The 12,930-nt window shown below is 46.9% G+C and overlaps 1 long non-coding RNA gene and 1 pseudogene across 1 annotated transcript in view; one reads left to right on the top strand and one right to left on the bottom strand.

Annotated features, from left to right (window-relative positions):
- The window catches only part of LOC146196203 (uncharacterized), a 97,002-nt gene that overhangs the window by 44,928 nt on the left and 39,144 nt on the right, over positions 1-12,930 (bottom strand). The window lies entirely within an intron of this gene.
- On the top strand, positions 3,410-9,788 carry LOC146196205 (uncharacterized; annotated as a pseudogene).

Raw genomic sequence — 12,930 nt, 5'->3', positions numbered from 1 at the left:
TGGCCCCATAACGAAGCCACCTGTAAACATATATATAAAATTACAATTCCGTTCACCCACCTATATCATTCTCCTGCAACATCTAAATGTCTAACTCGCCAGACGTCAAAATACAGAAAAAAAAAAGACAGCCCTGTACCAGAAATCCACTCACTGCCAGCAGTACCTGCACTTCAAGAGCAGCCACCTAACCCATGAAAGACAAGCATATCCTACTCACAGGCTCATTCCGGCAGATTTGCTATGAGCTCGAGGACTTTGACCGCCATTCTGAGCAAGTAAAGAAATCTACAAAAGTAACACCCACCATCCATTGTCGATGATGCTAATTTTCAAACAGCCACCAAGAGCAATGTAACAATGCAGTAGGAATCTAAGGACAATTTAGTTAAATCTGAAACAGCACCCAATACTAACCCAAACCCCGGTTGTCAACAGTGTGGAAAACTATGCTGTGAGGTTTGCAACCATGTGCAGGCGACAAACACTTCAAAGGTAACTTGTCTGTCTTCAACTTTTAGAATAAAGAAACCTTTAACTGCGACAGCGTCAATGTGGTGTACGTGCCATGCTGCACTTTGTACGGCGTGGAATACATCACGCCAGGCTGCGAAACCATTCAGGTTCTATTTCAACAACCACAATGCCACATTCAGAGAATGCCAAATCTCTCCTTTTCTAAATATCTGTGCTTATGACAACATACTTTCTAAAACATTTGGGTCATCAAGTCGACAGAAAAAAGAATCTTTTATACAGCAATTTTAGAGTAACTCATAGAATTAACAAAACATTGGGCATCTTTTTCTTTCTCAAAATCCTACCTAAATAAAAAAGGAGGGAGTATATTCCCAACTCACGATCCCTAGGCAATTCCCCCTTTTTCATGCCCAAACACCATTTTTTCGTGTTTGTTTCATTTCTTAGCTCCTTTTACTTCTCCATTCCTCCTTCCCCAGGCAACAGCCCCTTCCCTTAGCAAACGCCTCTGCTAGCAATGCGTGTGAGAATGACTCACGGCCACGACTGCACAAGCACTAATTCCTTTGCATTCAGGTTCTAGCCGCTTCAATCTCCTTTCCAAAATTCATAAAGCCAATAACCCTGGAAGGTCTCTGGTATTGGAACAGTTGCTGAAAACACCAGCTACATTAACAGCCTCATCGGGGATATTCCTCCTTTATACCCCTCGAATGTTAAGGACACCATGTATTTTTTTAGAGAGATTCTCAACTTAGTCATTCCCGATAATTCCCTTCTGGTCACCCTGGATGTCGCTTCACTGCACACCAACTTATCGCACGCAGATGGAATCGAGGCAGTGGTCAATGCTTACGAGCGCTCACAATCTGAAAAACCTATCGACGGCAAGACGCTTGCGAAGCTCTTAAAATTGATACTAGAGTTAAACAATTTTGAGTATAATGGTCAGCACTACGTGCAAATAAGAGGAACATCTATGGGCACCAAATTTGAACAAAATTATGCCAATATATTTATGGCTGTCCTTGAGATGGATTTTCTTAACAGTTGTCAATAGAAGCCAGTCTTTTTACAAGAGGTTCATCGATGACACATTTTTGGTCTGGACACATGGAGAGGAAAAATTGTCTGAATTTATTGCTGCCTTCAACAACGCACGTGCTATCATCTCATTCTTCTCTACATATTGAGCCTTGACAATTATTTTCTTGATGTCCAAGTTACTATGAGAAGAAACAATCTTGAGACAGCTGTTTATTGAAAACCAAGCGACAGACAACAGTACTTGCACTTCCAGAGTAGTCACACAAGGCACTGTAAAACCTCCATCCCGTACAGCTAGTCTTTACGCTTTCGTAGGATTTGCCCCAAAGATGAGGATTTTAAGGGGAGACGCGGGTCTTAAAACGGTCGAAAATGGTCAAAAAATTCGATTTTGGGAAAAACTCATTTTCAGAAGGTTTATCCTTTCGAGCATCTACAGTAAAATTATTAACGCTGAATTCGGTCGGGAAATGCGATAAAATCGGCTTTCAAAACACCACGGCAGCGACGAAATGGCCCCGAAAAGAGAGACTTTGTTCGAACTTCCCGCGCGCGCCGCCGGCGTTGCAGCCGGCCGATCGCCGCCATCTTGACCTTGTTTTGAAGCTGGTTTCTTTGTGCGCAATTTGAGCTATCTCAAAATGGCGTCGCTCAAGCAGAGCGGCGGTCCGGGCCGGTTTCCCGAAGGCCGTTTTCGGGTCACTGATTGGTTCGCACGCGGCGCGCTTCGCGCGCGCGCGCCGTTCCGCGCCTCTCATTGGCTGGTGTGACTGTCTACGTCATCTTTTTTTTTCTTTCTCTTGCGTTCGCCGCTGTGGCTGTCGCTTCGTGCGCGTCTGTTTTTGCGCTCGTGTTTCTCTACACGCCGTGTTTCCGCCTTGTGCCGGGAGTTTCTCTTTGCGATCGAGATGCCGGGAGACAGTTGATTGAAACCGAGCATGCAACGAGCTTTTGGAAGCCGGAAGAAACGTCCGTGGAACAAAAAACAGCAGGCAGCGGCCACCAGTGCGTCGCCGGGGCCTGCAGTGCCGGACTCGTTGGATCCGCCGGGTACATCAAGCACGCTGCCCGATGACAACATCGTGGGACCAAGTTGCAGCACGAATCGTATCTCGGATCGTGGTACACTTCGTGTTGATGCTGTGTACTATTCGTCGACCGAGCAGGCGCAGCGTGTTGAGCGATCGGCGCAAACAAAGTCCGTTCTGTCGGAAAAGTCGGCAACCCAGCGCAAGTTTGACCTTCTTGGCGTCAGTGCGGATTACCAGACAGCTGATGCCGGTACCAAGTTCGTGATTGTGGACTTGAAGGTTTTGAACAATTTTTTCGCGCAAGCGAAGTGCGGAACCTGCGGCGCAGGAAGTCTGCGTTTGAGCAAGGCAGCAGATAAGGAGTACGGCCTTGCTGTAAAGCTTCTGCTTGTCTGCGAAAACTGCGATTTCGAACAGAAGCAGTTCTCTTCCCCAAGAATAAGCGGAGCTGCCACCATCACTCCCTTCGAAGTCAACATGAGGGCAATGAAGGGCATACAGACGATCGGCAAAGGCGTGACTGCCCTTGCGGACTTCTGTGCTTGTATGAACCTCTCACACCGAGGCCTGCACCACAAGACCTTTCAGGGACACCTCAAAACGTTTGTGGAAGCCTGTGAGAGTACAGCGACCGCAAGTGAAGCTGCAAGTGCGGCAGTCGTCAAGAGTTTGTATGCAGACTTTTTGAATCCTGTCGGGAACATTGATGTGATATTTGATGGTTCCTGGATGACCCGTGGTCGTACCTCTCACATCAGTGTGGGCTGCATTGTTGAGCTGTACACTGGTCTCGTGATTGACCACGTTGTATACTCAAATTTCTGCCTTGGATGTGCCTCGGGGCCACAGCCACAAGATGAAGGGTACAGTGCCTGGCTCGCCACCCACGAGTGCCAACGAAACATAGACTGCAATTCTGGCCGCATGGAAGTGGAGGCAGCACTGACTATGTTTCGGAGGTCGCTGGCCAAGCACGGGCTGCGCTACACAACCGTGCTATCCGATGGAGACAGCCGGACATTTCATGCCTTGTCTGAAGCAGAAGTGTACGGCTTCATTCCAATTGAAAAGAAGGACTGCATCAACCATGTCCACAAGCGAATGGGGACTGCACTCCGGAATCTTGTCGAGAAGAAGAAGGCTCTGGGTGAGTCTCTTGGGGGGAAAAGGCAAACTGACGCAGGACAAAATCACGAAAATCACGAACTACTACGGCTATGCCCCGAGGAGCAACAGGAATGACGTTCCAGCCATGAAGAAGGCAGTGGAAGCTACACTCCTGCACATGACATCCACAGACGATGCCCCAAACCACTCGAAGTGCCCCGAGGGTGCTGATTCTTGGTGCAAGTATAATAGAGCCTTGACTAATGGTGAGGTTCCACCTCCGCACAAGAGTGCCCTCCCGGCTTCGGTTAGGGCCGCTCTGGAGCCAGTGTTTGCCAGGCTCAGCGATGAGCACCTGCTGGCACGCTGCAGTGAGGGAAAGACGCAGAATGCGAGTGAGAGCCTACACTCTGTTATCTGGACCCAAACTTCAAAGAATGAAAATGCTTCACTGGAAAGTGTGAAACGAGCTGCTGCTGAGGCGGTTGCTGTTTACAACCAAAGGAGAAGGGCAACCAACGTAGCCATCGCTACAAGTCTAGGCTATGAAGCTGGTGATTGCCTTGTTCGCCGAAGCATCGCCTTCACTTATCAGATAAGAGGCAATATCTCGTGTGACAGCACTAATGTTATCTACCTTCTGGAATGTGGCACTTGCAGGGCTCAGTACGCAGGACAAACAGCGACACCATTCAGAATTCAAATTAACAACCACAGGTCACATGCACGAGCACTGCAGATTCTCCCTCTTTCAAACATATCAAAACATATCAATATATTTGGACATCAGTTCGATAACTTCACAGCTACTGTACTCCATCCAATCAGGGTTCAAAACACACTATGACCGCAAAAGTAGTGAATCGTACTTGATCCATAAATTCAAAACCGTTGCAGGCGGTATCAACAAATCAATAGGAAAGCTGTCCTGCCTTCATACTTGAGCCCTGTCAGGCAGGTCTAACATTCCTACAATATCGGACAAATAATTATTTTAAACAAATCTGGATCTTGAGGGTAAAAGACAAGATGCCATGAAATAAATGTCATGTTTATATCTTGCTTGGTGACTCGCCTTTATGTACGTACGATGCTGTTCATGAATCTACCACAATAAGATGGCTGTTTGAAATAATTTTCAGAGCTATGGCTTTCCTCTATGTTATTGTTGTTGTCAACTACTATTCGCAACTCCAAATAACGACAGGGGGCACTGTGAAGTCTGGCCACACTGGGCAAGATGGCGGAAATATGTGGGGTCCCGCGTAACTCGTCCCTTGAAAATGTATTGCTGTTCCTTGTTTGACGAAATTGGTAGTGTTTTGTGAAAAGTGGTCGCGTTTGTCACGGTTCACGCTTCAGTCTGACATGATCCAAGTGTACCAGGGACTATCATACCAGTTCAAGCGCCTGCGTCGCTGAAGATCCTTAAAAACTCGTGATCAGCTGACGAACGTGTTTACGAAATCTGTGGAGAAAAGAGACGTTTGTCGCCGATGCTTCTGAGAGACGGAAGCACTTTGGCACTGCAGTGTGTACATATTGCTACAGGTAAGGATTTCAACGATTTCGCCATTATTTAGCGTGAATGGAAAGGCGCCGCGCTCATCGTGCGAGCCTTCGGTCGTCGCGCTTGTTGCCGCTGTTTGATAGCCCTCAACTGTAAAACCTTTTTTTTTCGTTTCCAAAGATAATATGAAGCAATTTGCGGAGAGAAAGGTCATACCGATTATTTTTAAAAAATGTGGTTTTTGATTAGATTTTCCTTGTGCACGATAGTGTGTTTAAATTAACAGCGCATTTCACAGAACTAGCAAAACTATTCTTTCATGATTGATGGTACTGCTTGAATTACTCGATGTCAATTTCAGTACACAGATGTCTTGCGTTTACGTGTTATGTCGCTACGCCAACTGTCTGTGTCGTGCAAGTATGCATTTGCTTTCCTCGAGAGTGCGAGCATGATTAGTGATGCCTTCGAAAAGCCTGCGCTCTGAGTCACCTCTTTCGCGTGTGTATCGATGTCTATCGGATATCGGATACCATAAACTCGTTCTCTAGCGAGCTCCTCGGGAATTGACATTGTGCTTTAAATGTATCTTTTCCATTTTTATTCAATTCTTTATTATATTTTATGTGACAATTTACAACTTTGCATTTCTCCTCTTCCAAGCTTTTCTAGCGTGCCCTCTGTTAGTAATAGTTCAGTTGCTGTAACAGTGGCATATGCTCACTTATCATGTTTTTTGCTCTGACATTTTCTTGTATAATGAGCCTTACCATGTGGTTTCAATCTGTGTAACACCCCTGTATCGTACGTCACATGTGGCGGCGTCTGGAGCTTCTTTGGATGCTTTACCCTTTGTGCTTTTGTCTTCATGCCGTGACGGACCACACCAGTGACTGGGCCGGCGGCGCCGCGGTCGCTCACAAATGGTGCATTCATTCTTCCTTTTTTGTAGAATCCTGAACCACCCCCACCCCCACCGCCTCCTTTTCCTTTTTATCTTTTCCTTTCCTCCTTTCTGTCTTTTTTTCACGCGCTACGCCGAGCATTTCCTCTCTTCCCTCTCTCCTGGTGCGCGTTACTATTTGTTGTCGCCGTTGCAGGTAACATGTCTGCCTCACCTGTTTCCTTCCCCCTTTTCACCCTCTCTGTGAACGGTTTTACGAAGATGTGTGTAACCGCCTGTACTTCATTCTTGAAAAAGACCGCACCCCGGTTAAAACGTTGAAATAAATCCACCGTTACGTTTTTAAACTCTTGGTGATTCATTTCACATTTATTAATCAGTTGTCATCAACTCTTTCTGATATAATATATCCTCTAAAGACCCTGCGTGCAATGTGTTGCACATTCAGATTTCAGTGCTCCATAAACAAAATTGGCTGAAAGCGAAACTGAAACAGTCTCTCCAAGCTACAGCAAAGATGGGTGGCGCCATCTGTTGATGTTTCATGCAACTGCGGGCACGAGGTGGCGCTCATGGTAACAAACAAAATTGGCGACTTTCAGTCCGGAGGTTTTCTACCGATGCCGTCATTCCTGAATATCGTTTTGTGAACTCATGAAACATTAAGGTTTCGTTAACCTTCGCTAATTTTGACTTCATTTTTCTGTTTTCTTATTTTACATGTAAACTCGATGTGCAACAGGTTGCACGTCAGGACAATGTTGACTCTTTGTGACTGCATTTGACAGAACCAATTATTTTGGTTTGCTGGCTTTCTCTATTGAAATTAGGGGTCTACATATTGTAAATAAATAATAAAAAATCTGTTTAGATGCCGCTGATGCTTCTGCCTTTGAAATTCTTCAGAGGATTGCGAGAAATGGGGTCAATTCCGACTTGGACTTGTCAGACCCTGAAGATCCCCCGGATGGTGCAGAGGCGAATGAGCAGTGCAACCGAATTCTAGGTAAAATTTCATGGACGTCGTTCGTTTTAAAATTTAACTGCACCCCACTTCTGTCCCTTTGTGTCATTTGTTATATTGCAGATGAAGAGGAGCAGGATTGCTACGTTTGCAACAGAGTCATGCCTTTACGCGAAAGGTGGCCTCGGAAGCAGATCTACGCATCCGTCCTTCCCGACTTACCTGACGTACCGTCGTCTACGGCCGACGAAAGAGATGGCTGGCATGCGAATCAGTATTACACAAGGTACATGGATGAGCAGGCGTTTCAGCTTCTCCATGAAATGACAGAAGTTTCGTACCTCCAGCGCACAAGAGGATCACTAAACTCATCTCCTGGGGAAATGAAGGTATTCCTTGGAGCTACATTGCTTATAAGTGCCTTGGGTTATCCACGAGCAAGAATGTATTGGAGTCGAGGAACGCGTGTCGCCGCCGTGGCGGACAAAATATCCAGGGATAAGTTTTTTCTCATCCGATCGAACCTCAAGGTCGTCAACGACCTCGCTGTTTCCGATGAAGGTAAAGAAGCCGATCGGCTATGGAAAGTTCGTCCCCTTCTACCAACTGAAATTCCTGAGTGGAAAGAAAATGTCGAAAACACGGCTTGCAGTATATATGAGAAATCATGGCTCAATCAACAACGAAAATGTACTAGAGCCAGAGCAGTTACAGGAACTGAAGCAACTGCTAAGCGAATTTCAGGAGAGTTTTAGCGGCTGACCCGGAAGGACCAACTTCATGACGCATGAGATAGAGTTAACATCGGCAGCGCCAGTAAGGACTTAGGCAGGAATAGAGTCCGAAATAAAACGCATGCTCGAACTCTGTGTCATAGAGCCAGCACAGAGCGATTATACCTCACCTTTGATACTCGTAGAAACACCAGGCAAAGATCCGCGACCCTGCGTAGACTACAGAAAACTTAACGCAATAACAAAGAACCAATTGTATCCTATTCCTACATCGAAGAAAGAATTGAGACAGCGCGGCCAGGTACATTTCCATTATTGGCCTAGTGCGGGGGTACTGGCACTTTCCGCTGTCAGAGAGCGCAAGCAGGTATGCGGCATTTATTTCCGCCGTCGCAGTCTACCAGCCTCTAGTGCCGAACTTTGGGCTGAAGAATTTGCCCTTTAGCTTTTCAAGACTAATGGACCTTGTCCTCAAGACATGCAGGATTTCGCTCTCCCATATCGTGATGATATGGCTATTCTTTCTAACTCGTAGAAAGGCCATCTTTCTCATCTCAGGAGAGTGTTGTTTAAATTACGTGAAGCTGGGCTCACCATTAAAGCAGAGAAATGTAGTTTCGGCTGCTCGCATGTCCCATACCTCGGACATGTCGGTAGGAGGACCCGACGGCCTTCGGACCTCAAAATTGCCCCAATCATTGATTTCCCAAAGCACCGGACTAAAACAGATGTACGCTCATTTTTGGGGCTTGCTGACTACTACCAAACGTACATACCAAACTTTTCCCAGCTAGCAAGTCCTTTAACGGACGCGCTTCGCAAAAGAGAGCCAAATAGCTTAAGTTGCAATGCAGCTAAAGAGAAGTCCTTTCAAACCCTCAAAAGCGTGTTAGCTTCACGGCCCGTGCTGCGCGAACCAGACTACAACAAAGAATTTGTTGTTCAGCGTGATAAAAGTGACAGTGGAAATGGGGATCGTATTAGGTCAAATCGGAGTCGACAATGCCCATCCTCTATGCCAGCAAAATGTTAACCGTAAGACAGGTAGCATACAGTGCCTCGGAGAAAGAATGCGCTTGTTTGGTCTGAGCGACCCAAAAGCTTGCCTGTTACCTGTATGGGGCCAAATTTACGTTCTGAGTGGACCACTGTCCACTCATACGGCTGCATCAAATGTCACCCAAAAACGGCAGATTGCTCCAATGGAGTCTTGCTCTCCAGCAATACAACTCCGTGTGGTACAAAAAAAAAAAAGAAAGAAATGCAATGGCAATGCCAACGGATTGAGGAGGATGTTTCCGTAAGGAAGGGAATCACTTTGCCTCTTTAACGGCACCCGCACTTCTGGACTGCAGGTAGTATGTTAACCTATTTGTGTAGAGTCATCTACTTATACGTTTTTTTTTCTTTTTTTGAAGACTGCCCCTCTGAGCCAACATTTGCTTTGGTGACTGATTTAGCAAGCATGCAGGTCTGTTGTCGCTGATGTAACCTTTGCTGACTGCTGCAAAATTCTTTAAGTGATACTCAGAACATTTTAATGTTGCATAAAAATCCCGACGATTCTCAAGCGAATTCCTTGCGCTGCTCGGGTAGGCAGTGTCGTGTGAATGGTTGGTTCGACTAATGCCTCCTCTGTAAGGAGCTCGGAAGTTTGGCTTATGCTTCCAGAAAGGAGCACGAAGGCGGACTAGAATGCAGACCGGCCATCAGCCTCAATATCAGCCCGTCTCTTCCCGTCCAGCGGTAGTGGGCACTGGCCAAACGAGACTCTTCCGGGCTACGGAGAAACTGTTCAGATCGAAGGCTCAGCTCTCTTCCACCCTTCCAAGCTGCTGGATGTTCCACTCTAGAGGGGACGACGACTCTGTGCATGGCTAGTTCCTTTGTCAGTAAAACACGGCGGTGTAAGACAACACTTCGGTATTTCGCCGCGCGCCAGACAACCATTTCTACGTGACTGCCGGTTGGTGCCTTGGTTCTCACAGCTTGGATCAAGACCGGAGGCTGATAATGAACACGTATGGCGTGACTGGCTCAGCAAAGGTTGCGTGGGCACACTGTATGGTTGTGAGGTGAGAACACGGTCAAAGAATTCCACTCGTGTTGTGTTGCAAGCAAAGGTGGTGTTCTGCCAGACTCGCGTTTTCACGGTCGAGGCCTGAGACTATGAATCCGATGTGCCCAGCCGGCGCCAAGTCTGAATTGCGGCCCGTGACTGTAAGAAGCCACAACATCCTCCCAGAGATCATCGACCGGGTTGAACATGCGACTCCTGGACAGGTGTGCACTCGAAACCAACGCTGTGCGAGGATTCGTGTGATGAATCACATGGTGGGTGGAGCCTAAGAAGTGGCTCGAAGGCTACTGGATGATAAAGAAGCAGTTGAAGTCCCCAACTCTAGAGATATGGGGACGATGAACTGTATTAAAGCAGCCCACGGACGGCTTTTGATATGCTCTATTTTACGCTCCCAATATACCTCTCATTGAACTTCCCTGTACTCCTGCAAATATGTAGATAAATCTCATGTAATGTTTTTTTGCCGTAAGCCTCTGCCCATTTTTCCAAACCTCCTACTGCTTACTGTCTCTGGAACGGGACCTGAGGAGATCAACCAGAGTGAGAGCTGAACCGACGGTCTCACATCTAACACCTTCAAGGCTAGGATTTCAATATCGGCCATTGCTGTGGCACACCCTACCCGAGGCACAAGAACATCAATGTAGCATTCGAAAAAAGAAATGTAAACAGGACATGCACAGCTGAAGTAGGAAAGAAGTTTCTACGCCTGCCAGTGTACTGATTGCGCTCCATCACTACCAACTCCAAAGCAGATTCTACATATCTGGAGTGACGAGTGGCAGCCCCCCAATGAACACAAACAGCCCGTCCTGTTCGTTCTTGACCTCTGTCCTAGTCTGTAGCGCTGTTTATTTTATTTATCAAGCCTTCTTTAGGGCGTCAAGTTTCAACCAAGTTTGTGTTTGCAAACACCGTTCGTACCTACGGTGAAGTCCGTGCCCTCCTAGCATTATTTTATCGATTGGGGAACATGGAAGCAAGCCATTGCTGAACACTTCCAACAATACAAAACGACCCTTCAAAATTTCCCAAATTTTTATAAAAAGCACCCACTTTGGCCTTAAGAAGCCCTTGTCCAGTACATGTAGGCCAAAATGCAATACTGGAAAAGGAACCACGCAGCCTCAGCCTTGAAGAAAGCATATACCTGATACTGAGTGGCATTCATGAAGGCAAGCGGGCGGTTCCATTCCACACTTTTAAAACCCATCAATCGAGCAATGAACCTTTACAGTCGTCGACAGCTGCTGCAGGTGCTACTAGAAACCGAAGGAAAACCTCTGAATGATACAGGTTGTTAGGATGTCAACCAAGTCATTCATCTCAATGTCGTGGCAAGAATTAGGATGCCACCAAGTCATCTGGCAATGCCACAGCAAAAAGTTAAACTAGAAGCCTTCATAGGACAGCAGCAAGCAGACAGAACACAAGCACTTTAACTGTTCAGCAATGCGACACATATCACAAGAATGCCCGCGACCAAAGAGCCAAGCAACTCTCCAAGCAGAAGGGAAAAGAACCAGAAGGCTGAGAGAAACCTGGACAGAAACGAGCACTGGTTCCCGAACACATACAGGAACACACTTCCCGACTGTCCCCTGAAGAGAAGCCTGCTTCCCTGAACTTGGACTCTCACTGGGCATCAGCTGGCACTCAACAATACTAACGACAACAAAACATTTGAGCAGACTGAATGTCTCCATCTCAGCAGGAACCAAGTCTTCTAACAGCGATGGTACAGCTTCAAACCCTGGTGAAGTGACAAAAGTGCAGCCCCAAACACTGCAACAGAATTCAAGGCTGGAAGCCTCGCAAAATAATAGGGCATTCGCACTCTACGATTTTAACGATCATAAAGCCTGGGGATGTCCTGCAGCTCATCCAGTCGCAGATAAGTTTTATGCATGGGAAAAGGACTGCCGCCAGCATACACGCTACTAGCAGCAATGCTCTCAGTGATTGTCAAGCTTCAGCTGCCGCTCAAGTGAGTGCAAATTTCTGACTTTTTAAGCATGTTCAAGCTATTTTATGGCTATTAAGTAGGGGTGTGCGAATATTCAATAATTTCGAATATTCGATCGAATAGCACAGCATTCGATATTCGCTTCGAACCGAATTCTCGGTATTCGAAATTTCAAAGTATTCGTCTCGCGCGAATTGTGTTTCTGGGACGCTCGCCCGCTTGCTTTGTGTGGTTTCGGTTTCGAGTAATGCCGCATAGATGGCTTTTTACGCGAAAGCGTATACAGGTCGTTCGCCCGAAATCTCGTCGGCCCCCCTCCTTTTTTTCTTTTTCAAGAGTTGCGGAAAAGATTATCCGACAGGAAAGATGCAAAGATAAACACGCAGCCCTACCACGCTATCGCTTCATTCAGTCAGGTGATGAATCATGCGTACCGAACATGGGCGACTGATCTCGGAGTGGCGAAAAATTCAGCGGCAGCCCGGAGACTCGATGTCGCCGAAGTGTATACTTATGTCAATGGGAAGGGCGCCTTTAGCGTGTGATAACGCCAAGCTTATTGCGCACCCGTGGAACGTTATACTGCTGTGAACGCTCGTCATAGGGGAGGCTGCGGACTTAAAACGTGACTGCCGAACTTTAGTAGAACGAAATGATCGCATCCATCTGTGACAGGCGTCTTTTCTTGAGATTTTTACTCCTTGCGCGTTGATCAGAATGGAACGCCGTCGTGATCAGGGCATTGAGCCGTCTTCGGTGGTGTGCCGCACTTCGTCGCCGCAACTCAGGCACTCAGGCAAAACGTACTTGAACAGCCCCCTTCTTCCGCAGTCTGAAGACCCTTTGGCATGGTGGAGAACCAACGGCAGCCATCTGTACCCATCCATAGCACCACTTGCACGCAAATATCTTTCAATCCCAGCAACACAGACTACCAGCGAAAGGCTGTTTTCAGCTGCAGGAAACATTGTGCGCTGTCAGAGAGAGAATCTGCTCACCCGTCATGTAGAACAGCTTGTGTTTCTACACGATAACATTTAGATTGGAGTATGCTGGGCTGTAAATGGCAGCTGTCACTGGAAGTGCAGAATGTCTTTGTTTTCT

This window comes from Amblyomma maculatum, chromosome 3, assembly GCF_055883805.1.
Source record: "Amblyomma maculatum isolate TAMU_Amacu chromosome 3, ASM5588380v1, whole genome shotgun sequence".
In the NCBI taxonomy this organism is placed as follows: Eukaryota; Metazoa; Arthropoda; class Arachnida; order Ixodida; family Ixodidae; genus Amblyomma; species Amblyomma maculatum.
Note: the sequence above shows the minus strand (reverse complement) of the source record. Positions and strands in the feature narration are given on the sequence as shown.